The sequence below is a fragment of the Lissotriton vulgaris genome, chromosome 11, assembly GCF_964263255.1.
Source record: "Lissotriton vulgaris chromosome 11, aLisVul1.2, whole genome shotgun sequence".
In the NCBI taxonomy this organism is placed as follows: Eukaryota; Metazoa; Chordata; class Amphibia; order Caudata; family Salamandridae; genus Lissotriton; species Lissotriton vulgaris.
The window spans coordinates 695,687,755-695,700,515 of NC_141699.1; positions in this window are offsets into that span (position 1 = coordinate 695,687,755).

Genomic DNA, 12,761 nt, shown 5'->3' on the forward strand with positions numbered 1-12,761 from the left:
ATGAAGATACTTCTGTCAAACCTTGTTTGGTGAAAGAATGCAGGACTTGTCTGTGGAGTCGTAAATAAGGCTCTTCCCTGATTAAAAAAAGCAGGTGGGCCTTGACCTTGTATGGGCACAATGTGGCCAGTGGGTAACGTGTCCAGATGTCCGGCATGAGAGGCGCATGATCACTGTGTGTACTGTGTGTGCTTTGTCCTGATTGGCTATGTGTTCCTAACTTCGTGTGGCAAGTAACTTAATGATGTTTTGGGAATGCACGCACCCCTCCGGCCATGTGTGCTTTATTGGAGCTGATCTCACCGGACCACTGTGGTGTTGCTGTGCTTATCTGGCCCTGAGTTTCCTGTTTGCATGTTTGGCTGCCAGCTACATGCCACCCCACCTGTGATGTGTCGATCAGTAACCTCAGGCCCACGTTGCAGAGCCTGCCTGACCTCGTATTTCTGAGTTGAGGTTGACGGAGAGTTCATGACGGGCAAGTTTGTTAATGGTGATGCGATTTCGCTTGTATATGCAAGTGTGTCATTATAAACATTAGCAGTGATTTTATCAATATTAACAATCGCCCCACTAGTTGAATTTACAACTACACTATCTAATCCATACTTCATGACAGTCTCATTATTGGGGACATGTTATTCTTTAGTATTAGCTATTACTATATTCCTATTTACTTGCATTCTACCTAGTTTGAGGATTGCGTTTTTACTGCAGGAACTCCCCAGTTATAGGAAACCACACAAGAACAATAAAAATATTAAAGCAGGCAAAAGGGACTTGTAGAGTCCAGTTAGCCATGAGGGGAGCCATGAAAACCAGTTCAACTACCATGCCTGCTCAGGGGCACTTCCCTCCTCATGCATGTCTTTTTGTAAATGGTGCAGTGCTTGGATGGCAAGCATTAAAGTCCATTTGTCTAGATCCTTGCCTGATATAAACATGCTGCAGAATGCTCCGATCTTGGCACACACTCTCTCCCTCCTCTGTGGTCATTAGGTCCAGCACATATCGATGTTGCATCACCATGATGCCTCTTAGGTCTTCCTTGATTGCATTATGGCCAAGCTCAGTGATGTTCATCATCTTGAGCAATTACCACGTGGTTATTTGTAACCAGTAGGCATTCAATTTCATCTGCACTGTGAAGAAGGGTATGGACCCTCCTGCTTTTATTTGTGTCTCTGAAAATAGTCTGAATTCTTCCGGTATGTCCTTGTACAGAGTCCAGCCAATATACTCAGCAGTTTTCTCAAGCCTAATGCAACAGAGTCATCTTCTTCTTTAGGGGATGTTGGTGCAATTTTAACAGATACTCTCTGAGAATGAACAGGGTTTGGGGTGTGTATGGTGATGAGGGAGCAGAGGGCACGCCATCTGGGGACTAGCTGAGAGATGGCAAACTCGCCACACTGCTAGCATGTGTCTATCAGTGTGGAGGTGCTGCATTGCTTGTCCGAAATGTGCAGCACTGTGCCACATTTTTTATTTGTTTCAACTCCAATGGTTTCTTTACCTCTGAAACACAAAGAATACAGTGCAATTTTCAGTACAATTAGTGGCTGCCCTTCCCCTTCTAACCACGTATACATATTCACCTCAGTATCCCTGATTTCTTGACAAGGGGTATCTATGCAGTGGTTCAACCCTCCCCTTCGAGACTCATTTTCCTTTATAGGATCAAGGTGGTTGCCCCTACACTGGAACTCCATGACTGGGGTCCCTTTGTTATTAAATAAAGCAGCCCCAGTAATGCTATGGGCAATCCTGGAACCACAGATGGCAGCGGGAGCGGACGTGTTCGTGCATTGTTGTGGTGGTTTGTCTGCCTCCAAGTATCTCTTTACTGGAAAGTCTCAGGGCCAAACAGTATCCTCCCTCATAGTACCCCTCAGGCACATCCTATCTAGCTGGGTCTGAATGTCACTAGGCTGGGTGAAAAGGTACAATACTGTGGGATTGGTTTTGTATTGGGTCAGATTCACTACTACTCTATGGGGTTCTACTCTGTTGGGTTGTATCTTGGCCCAATCCTACATAGATATAGGTGGAGAAGATATTTTGCTTTTTCGGGGCTACCTCTTGGGACAATTAAAGCCTGTCTGTACCTACTGCATGCGATATCAGCGAACAGACGTAACATGACCTAGCTGTTATCTTGGAGCCTAAGGTGTTCATGTGCTGATACCACATGTTGTATAAGAGGGAGCTGTGTATTATATGTGGAAAGCTAGTGTTGGATTTAGTGCAATTATAAGTGATGGGGAGAGGTCCCTACGCAAGCACGATGATAGCTTCGGGGTAGACTCCATCAGACTGGGCAGTACTTTGGTGTTGAATGGATGCAAAAACACCCATAGTAAGCAGAAGGTATATAGAAGTTCAACAATATATAACGTATTGAAAATTGCAGGTCTTGGGTATTGGATCCAGGGGAAATGTCTGTAATCTTCTGGTGATTGGGGGTTATTGACTTGAAAGTTCAAAACAAAAAGTTCAAGATAAAAAGTTCAGAGTGCAGTTCATGGGGGATTTGTCATTGAAGGCTTCAGCCGCGTGTCAGAGAGGTGGAGCCAAGCATTTAACCCTTCCACCTTGATGGTCGGTTGGTGTTGTGAAAACTACTCTGTGGGGCCCTTCAAACGTGGCTTGCTTCCATTTCTTTACAAAGTTTCAAATGAACACTTCCTGTCCAGGTTGAGGTACTTGATATGGTAGCTTGGCATTTTTGCATTTGGAGGTCTGGTGGTGGACTTGCTTAGATAGGACTCTGACGGTTTTGGTAATTCAGAGAGAAACATATGCAATCTGTTCCTTAATGCTTGAGAGCTAGCCGCGGAGCTCAGTTTGGACCTAGTTTTTGGGATGGGCATCCCCATCAAACTACCAGTCATGATCTGGAGTGGTGTGCGGTGGTGATCGCTGATGGGTGTGTCACTCAGTGCAAACAAGGCTATGGGCAGACAGTGGAGCCATTTCTTATTAAGGCTTGTTCAAATTTGGCTTATTTTATTTATGATTTGATTTGGAGATTTATATAGTGCATGAGTGCCCAAGGGCGTCTAGGAGCTGGTACCGAAGCATCCCGGGAAGGTTGCCTATGAAAGAGTAAAAGCATAGTTTTAGTTTTCAAAGAGCCATGTATTTTGTAATTTTCTGAAAGATAGCAGTGTTGGGCTGTTTTTTTATATCAGCCGAAAGCGAGTTCCATGGTTTGACTGTCCCCAGGATGAAACTTCTTCCGCTCCAGCGAGCTTTCTTAAATCTGGGGGTCTGTAAATGTTTGCTCTGTGATGATTTAAAGTTTTTGGAGGGTACATACCAGGTCAGGTTAAGCAAAATTTTGTAAGCATATTCTTGGTTCTGTTGTTAATTAAAAATTGTCCTTTCAAAGTGCGCAAACATTTTGTCATGTTATAAGTTAGGTTTCTGTGCTAAGGCTTATAAATGAATGCGCCTAAAATGATAGGCAAGGGATTCAGCTCGCTTTTATATGTGGAATTATAAAAAGTGATTGGGTTTAGTAAAAATAATTAATACATTTTGAAAAATAATTATTAAAAATAAGTGCTACAAAATTCGTTTTTTACTATTAATAAAGCTTAATGCTCATACTGTGACCTCCTAGCATTATAATTTAATTTAAGTTGTATTCCACTGCATAATGAGAACATTAGCATATGGAATTTCACTTAGCGCAGGCGTACAAAACTCATTTTTCTAAAGATTTACATGGGATATGTCTGATTAAAAATCTCTGAAATTTGTAAACAGCATTCTGAGGATGATTAATATGTATAACAAGTATAGGATATTTATTTTTAAGTGCCCCTAATATTAAAGTCGAATTTGGGTAAAATAGACCATTTAAAACAGTATTTTTGCCATTTAAAATAGCTTTAAAGTGCATTAGGTCTCAGTAAATGCATACATTTAGGTATAATTCAAATTCGCAGGTTGTCCCCATTTGGGTTTACTTTTAAATGGCCCAGTGAGATCCAATTAAGGTTGCTGAAATGAGTACTACTGCAACAAGCATTTGTTCTAAAAACTGGTATGTGTGTTATTAGGTTCTGTGAATCATTCACAGTAAATGTAGTAGGCCTTCCGTCTTAGTCAGCCTCAGAATGAGCAGACACTGTGGGCTAGGAGAACAGGCTGCTCAAGTTGCGCTAAGATGCTACCTTTAGTTTTCCTGTAAACAATGGAAGAGGCTGTCATGTTGACATTTGTGACCTTTTAAATTCGAGCCTTGTCTCTGTGGAATGCAGAATGACCTTGCTAAACAGGCCTCTGAAAGGTGGGATTTCTGGTTTCTCCACAAGAACATCACTAAAATTAAAGAATTTATGGGCATATTACCAACGTTTAGCGATATTTACCGCTAACGATGCTTAGCAACAAATTTTTGAACGCTAAGCATCGCCGGAAATTATCGCAGAGATAACTTGCTATTAGCAAGGTTTATCTCAGTAGTGATAAAAATCCTCGCTCTAGCTGCCAATTGAGAGATTATCGCTGGAAAACCAACGATAATCTCTCGAAGTTTGGAGTTAGCTTGATGATAGGGGCTCACAAATTTAGCCATGATATCCACCTTCCATAGGATATCATGGCTAAGTCAGGAAAATACCAGGTGTAAAAAAAGCAGTGCTAACCGCGGTTAGCGCTGCTTTTTTTTATCACTAACAGGGTTAGCGAAATCCTTGATAATAGGAGAAATGTCGCTTAACAACATTTCTCCTATTATTTTTCTCTGGAACGCCCCCTTTGCATCTCATTAGAGATGCAAGGAGAAGGGTAGAGAAAAAGGGTGCTAACATGCGAATTTGCGTGTTAGCACCCTGTTGCTGATAGGGAGATAACTTTATCTCCGCTTTCTTGGCTTTTAAAGCCAAAAAAGCGGAGATAAATCCCTTGATAATATGCCCCTTAATTCCAAATGGACAATATAAAAAAAATTTCTTTGAAAGTCCCAACATCATGACATTTATATTTCTGCTCTAAGAAATAATGTCTGCTAGTTGCTTTATTTGACAGAAAATGATTGAAAGACTGACAAGATGCTAACAGTTAAGTAATGGAAATTTATTTTTGTGTTTTTTAATACGTATCATGTTTTGTCTTCTGATTAAAAGTTATAATTGATATTTTTTGGTTATGAGAAATGTCTCTCTTTTGTGTGTTGTGTATTTTTTTTTCTTTTCTCACTTCTGCCTACAGATCATTTATGGATTGTTCTGGGTGATTTAAAGAAGTCAAAACACGTGAGTTTGGTTGGTTGAAAGGAGATGTGTTTTTGCATAACTCCTTTGGAAAGAAATGTTCAATTTTTTTTTAATGTTTGTGTATTTGGTCCAATCATGAATTGTTTTTGCTGGTCCTGTATGTTAGAAAGTTGTATTTGACAGCAGATATCCACTAACTGGTGATCTACTGTCAAAAGGAGGGTAAGAAGGCCCGAATGGCCCGAATATTGGGTTTTGGGACATGGTATTGTGCATCACCGCTCATTTATATATGCTACTGTTTTGTCTATGCTTTTTGTGCAAGTATATCTGATGGCTTGGCATGTACGTTTTGTGTTTGTGTGTATCGCTGCATAACAGTTGGGTTGATTTGCTAAATTTCACAGATAATGATATTTTCATACTGTGCACAACAGACAACACTTCATCCGTGTATGTCAAATTTGGCTTTAATGGTATTTGAAGTAAAATAAAAGAAATATACAGGATCAAAGTATGTCACATGCTGTTTGTCACGTACTGCCCCTCCCCTTAAGGAACAGGCAGCCCTAAAATTATGTATCCTGATTGGACGTAAGGATACAATTATAGATCTGTGACTCTTGTACATGGTGACCTAATTTCTATATTACATTACTCAGTTTTTTTCTGCTTCCTAAGTAGTGTATGGCTTTGTACCATAAAGGAAACCAGGTTTCATTTTTTTTCCCTGAAGAAGGAACTGGAACATTAGCTAAGGTTTATGTATATGGTGTAGCGGCCAGCGGTAGAGTTACATTTTTAAACTATTGTGATTTTTTTGTGTATCACTCACACTCTTGGTATTGTGTCACATGCTTGACTATCACCCAAGTAATTTCTTGTTCTTCCTATACAGTTTTCTTTTGTCACTACTCCCCTCACCAATGTCGCATCATGCCTAGTTATTGGGGATTTTACCTGTGACCTAGTCCCATTTCTCTTTTCCATATTTCTTTCACTAGTCAGTTTTTTTTATTATTGTTGATGTATTGTTCAGGTTCACACTTGTATGATCAGACTGTTTTTTAAAGAATTTTCTTTAGGCCTACTTTGATGTTTCCCAGTCTAACTGTCAGGGTAGTGACGGACTGGTTAACTGACTCAATATTATAGTAAGATACGTTTCCACCTCAATAGGAGACACCTTACGTTTTTTTGAATATGACAAATTCAATGCCTATTCTAATTTGGTTTTTAGTTCCTTTTTCTGCTGCTTTAATTTTTGATGGACAGATGTATTTTACCAGGACTCTCTAGTTCTTGTCTTTTGTTTCCACATCTTGATCATTAGCTTTTGTATTGCATAGTCCACCTGATGCACAATTATTAAAGGGAGGTATCTACATGTCTCTGATAATATGTATCATGTGATCTCTCTTTTGAGGTGTTCTAGATAAGGAATTTAGGAACACCTATATGTAATCATTGAGAAAAAAATGTGTTTGCCCCATTAGACAATGCCACCATATGTGAAGACATCCATTTAGATATAATTCTCGTGTAGTTATCTACCCTTAGATGATGGAGGCTCTCACACGGAAACCCAATTGAAAAGCCTAGAGGCACTGTTTTGCCTACTGCCTTTATATTTGTATTGCTTTTTGAGAATGACAGTGTATTCTAGACTAAAATTGTCCCATGGCGTGTGGCCACTCCTTTGAAGATCGCAGGCCACCTGTTTGCAGTCCCCTTGTTATACAATGAACAGTTTAAAGCATCGCACCTGCTTCATCAGAAGGCGTTCAATATCAGAAAAGAAGGAGGAGCTGGTTTTGCCACAGAACCGGAATTTCAGTGCAAAAGAGCGCCTGTCATGTGCTGGTTAACCTCTGACAGTGTGCAGTCCCTTGAGCCCCTTGGCCTGAGTTTTTGGCCACACACCCCTTTTTCCTTTGCTCCAATGGAAGTGCAGTGCACCGGCGGATCCAAGATTGGCAAAAGGCACTACATTCTGGTGCCCATGAAAGAGCAGCCTGAGCGTCCTCTGACACTGAATGATGAGTGTTGGAGCCTGAGAATGGTCCCGGGTCTGCACGAGATGACCTGTGCCCTTGATCAATGGAGAGCACACTACCTGTAGTGCCTGCCGCAAAGGAGAGATACTGGTGCACTGCCTTGAGACATTGAGACTTTTGAATGAGCTATGAGTGTTTGCCAGGAGGGCACTCCAACGAATCATGAGACGCTTGAATGAAGAGGCCCATGCGGAAGAAAACAACAAAAGAAGATTTGATGGAAAATAGAAGCCTGCCAGAGAGGCTTTTTGAACGGACTCTGGGCGTAGTTGGTTTCACAAGAGGTTTCCGTGTGATTGTATAGACTAGGTGTTAGGAGACTGATTGTTTTGCTGGCATTGTTTTAAAGTACTATTCTGTTTAGTAAAAGCAGAATAAAGTCCATTTGCTGTGGAAGAGTACCCCCTTTTCACCTCAGAGCATTGATGAGGATTACCACTGTTTCACCTGAACATACAAAAATTACTGAAATGCATAGGAGCCCTAAAAATGTTACTAGATAATTTTAGGATTTGCTTTTTGCTTAGAGTTGTGAAAAATTATTATTTCATTTGTAATAGTGGTCACTACTTTCTCCTGTTGTCTATATGTTCTTAATAACGTGTTTTCTAGTATCTTTTTAAACATGACGTTGTCATTTATGGGTGGGATTGTTTTTCTCTACTCAATTGACTTCTGCACCCACTTCCCAACCTATGTCTTTTCCTACTACTGCTTCTTTGCACTCTTTTCACCCTTTTCCTGAACATGAGCAGGTTAGAAGATCAGAATTCGTTAGCAATTCTTTTGTACAGCTTCTGCATCAACACCAGTTAGTAGTGAACATCACTAATTGTTGGGTGTGTGATCTTATGCCACCTACTACATATAGAGGTATTCCCTATTTTGTCCTGCCATATGTGGCCTTTGTGCTACTACATGTGTAAGGAGATGTGTCCCGAGAGAGTTGCTAAGTAATAGGATTATGCTCCAGCAACATCTTGATGATCTGATGAATATAGACCTGGATTCAGATTGACATGAGTTTAGGTTATTGCCTATGTAAGGGCAAAAGGAGGGACTGAGGTTTCGTGAATTCTGAACCTGGGTCATAAAGGTCGTGGTTCTGTTACGAATTTGGTAACAGCGAACCGTAAACAGTGAGTTCAGCAAGTATGAGTGTTTTCATCATGTTACACCAATGGATTCACTGTGTATTTGAAGATTTCGTTCTGAACCATGGGTTCCATTTTGTGCATAGCAGCCATTTTGTGGTTGCCCTCACATAGGCTGATGACTTTAGCTGACTTTTGAATGAACTGAGTGAACTGACCCTGTTGCCTGAAGCTGACCTTGTTAGACCAGTTCCTTGCCCAGTAGCTGATCAAGATTAATGATCAGAGCACAGGAGATTGTAAAGTTTGGTATGCACATACACACCCCTTATCCTACCTCTCATCTGTTTCTGTTCCTTTTTATGACCTGTTTTACGATATGGGTTGTGGTCTTACTATTATGGGTTTGTTCAGCTTGTGCAAGAAGGAATGTTGTTTTTTATATGCATGCTTGCAAAAGTTAGGACTGCCCCTTACTTTTGTGCTGAGTCATGTAACCTAAAACATATATAAGGGCTCTGTTATCTGTATTTCCTCAGACTGCCTCATTCAATTGCTAAGGCAGTTGGGTGATGTAGCCTCACTTAATTAGCTTTACTAAAGATGTCTTTCATATTTCAGCTTCTGTGCCAAGTTCTTTATTGATATTAGTAAGACCCCTGAGAATGAAGATTTTCCATTTCCTCACAGACACTCTCAGACCCACTGACAAACCCATCCAGACACTCTCACACCCATTCACAAAACCCATCCAGACACGGTCACACCAAGTAGGAAATCTACACAGAGACTGTCACATCCTCACTTACACGTATAGACGTAGTCTTACACCCACTCATAGAGCCATATGGACAATGTTACACCTATTCATATACTCTACAGACACTGTTAATCCCATTGATAAACACATACAGAGACTTTCACACTCACACTTATACCCATTCAGATACTTTTACACCCACTCACATACTCATAGAGACCCTCTCAGAGTTACACCCATACAGACATAGACACACCCATTCACAAACCCACACAGACAGGTCATACCCATTCACAAAAGCTATACAGACTCTCACACCCTATGTAGATACTCTTACACTCACTCACATATACATATAGATACTCTCACACCCACTCACATAACTGCACAGACTCTGTCACATCCACTTTTACATCCATGCAGACACTGTCACATCCATTTAGTAACCTATACAGTTACTGTCAAACCCAATCACAAACCTATACAGAGACTCTCACACCCATTCTTACACCTATACAGATACTCTCACACCCACTCACATACCCATGCAGACACTGCCACGCCCATTCACATACCCTACACATACTGTTGGAGCCATTCACGAACCCATTCAGAGACTATCACACCTACATAGAATCCATACAGACACTTTCCCACTCAGTTAAATACCCATATGCACTCTCTTACACCTACTCTTACGCCCATAGAGACACTGTGACATCCATTCACAAAACCATACAGCGTTATACTCATTCACAAACCTACACAGAGACTGACATCCACACTTACAGCTATACAGCTACTTTCACACCCACTCACATACCCATACAGTCACTCTTACACCCACTAACATACCTATATAGACACTCTCACAACTAATCATTTACCCATACAGACACTCTATCATCCACTGTTATACCAAGACAGACACAATCACACCCATTCATGTAACTATACAGACACTGCCATACCCACACTTACACCCATATACACACTGTCAAACCCACTCACATACCTATACAGTCTCACACCCACTCATATACCCGTACAGACATTCTTATGCCCACTCATCTATGCATAGAGACACTTACACATGTAAAATTATGCCCATATAGACACTCTTATACCTAGTCTGAAATCCATTCAGAACCCTCTACCAGAAATATAAATTGCAATGTTTTGGATTAAATGTGTGCTTTTGGTTTGCGGTATCGCAGAGGGTCCGCCGCTCCAGAAAAAGTTTGAAAAAAAGGAAGACAAATTTTTGTTACATTTAAATTATGAATACTTTTTTAATTATTTTATTGAAATTATTTCCTTTTGTGTTTTTAATTTTTACCCTTAGTCTGACTTCTCCTTTGTTTGTTTTACTCTCTATTTAGTAAAATACATTTAATTGGTTTTTTTTCTATTGGTTTCTCTGTCCTTTTTTGTCATCTTTTAACTATCTAGACATTACTTTTTCTTACTTTTTAAACTTTGTACATGATTTTAAGGTAGATTATTTAAAGCTATTTACCACATGTTTCCCTTTTATTGTGGAAAACAAATAATGTACGAGGGTGGCCACAGGGCCTGCCTATAGTCCAGGCGGTGTGGACAACATTCCTCCTCATTTAAAAAACATTGAAAGTCACTAAAAAAGCTAAGGTTACAGGAGTATTAAACTTAGGAACTAGAATAAAAAAAACTTTGAAATTCACAAAAAAACAATATTACAGGGACCTTATAGTTAGGAAATACAAATTAAAAAAACATAGAAATTCACTGAAAAACCAAAGGTTACAAGGACGTTATAGGTAGGAAATAGAATTTTAAAAAACATAGAAATTCACTGCAAAAACAAAGGTTACAGGGATGTTATAGTTAGTAAATAGAATTAAAAAAGAACCTTAGAAATTCGCTGTAAATACCAAAGGTTACAGGGACGTTATAATTAGCTATTGAATTTACTAGCACACAACCAGAGAAATTCAACAGTTAGAATTACCAGCCCTACCTATAACTTGCTCCCCCGCAATGCACTGCTTATGACATCACATATTACATCACTCATGACATGGTCACTGACATCACTGATGACATTTCAAATTACATCACTGATTACATAATCCTGTCTGTATAAGTGTGTCAAAAAGTGTTTAAGTGAATGCATGTTTAGCATCTCCCTGTCTGTGAGAGCAGTGCCACCTTCCACTAGAGGCGTGGAGCTGGCTGGGATTGCTGGGGCCTTGATAATCACCCTGCGGTCCCCATGCTGCACACTGGGCGCTTTGGGGGACACCCTTGAGACATGGACAGGCCCAGGTGGATGGGGTCCCTGTGGCCAAAATCGACCTGGGGAGGGGGTCTGGGTGCTCCCCGCACCAGACCGAGAGTGCAGATTTATGGAGACAAAGCACCAGGTGGAGGGCCGGGGTGAGGCATGGAGGGGGCAGAGTGAGGGGAGCTGGGGGAATGTGTATGTGCTGAAGCTGTGTACTGTGCATGCACCTTCTGCAGCACTGCCAGCACCCTCACAACATTGCCTGCACAGACCCCTCTTCCTTGCTTTGCTCTGCCAACCCCATCCACATTCATTTTCTGTCTGCACAGCTTCATGCACCTTCCATAGCCCTGCAACCACCCTCCGTAGCCATGCCTGCACGGCTCTAGGCACCTTTATACCTGGTCTGCACAGCCCCATGCACCCCCTGCCTTGCACAACCGCTTTCGCCTTCAAATAAGCCTGCACAGCCCAGTGCATCATCATACTCAGCATGCACAGCCTCGTGTCCCTTTCACAGCACTGAATGCACAGAACCTTTCACCTTCAAATCCAGCCTGCAAATCCTGTGCATCATCAGACTCTGCCTGCACAGTCCATTGCACCTTCATACCCTGCTAGCATAAACCCTTGCATCATCATACGGTGCCTGCACAGCCATGTCCTTTTTCATACAGTCAGAGCCCCTTCCACCATCATACCCTGTCTGCACGACCCCATATAGCCTCATACACTGCTCACCCCTGGCTATAGACCTTGATACACTGTCTTCACTACACAGTGCACCCTCTATGGCCCAAGCGCTTAGAGACCCCTGGGTTATAACGCGCTATATAAATAAAATAAATAAATAAAATAAAATAAATAAATAAATCTGCACTCTATACCCTGTCGGCTGAGCCCTCACATTGTGTATGGCCCAGTGCATCCTCTACGCTTTCCTGTGCACCTTCCATTTGTCGTCAGCACAGCCCTGCCCGCTCAGCCCTAAATGTGACTATGTTATGTCTGTACGGCTAAATACACACCTGGCCCCCAATGTCTGCACCAGCAGTACAGTGCCGCTACTGCATGTGCATCCTTCACATTCTGTGTGCACAGCCCCAGTAGTGTCTCTGCCTATTACCTCCTCTGCACAGCCTGTGTACCTTCCATACCCTGTCACCACAGTTCTGTGATCCATTCAAAGCCCAGTCTGCACCCTCAGTACTCCACCTGTGCTGACCTTGTGTCCTGCTTACCTGCCTGTGCAGACAGTGCATCCTGTATACCTGCCTGCACAGTACCAATGCACCTTCCCCAGTACTCAGACTGCGAGCCTTTGTGCACACTTCTTGGGGGCGCACACTGCAGATA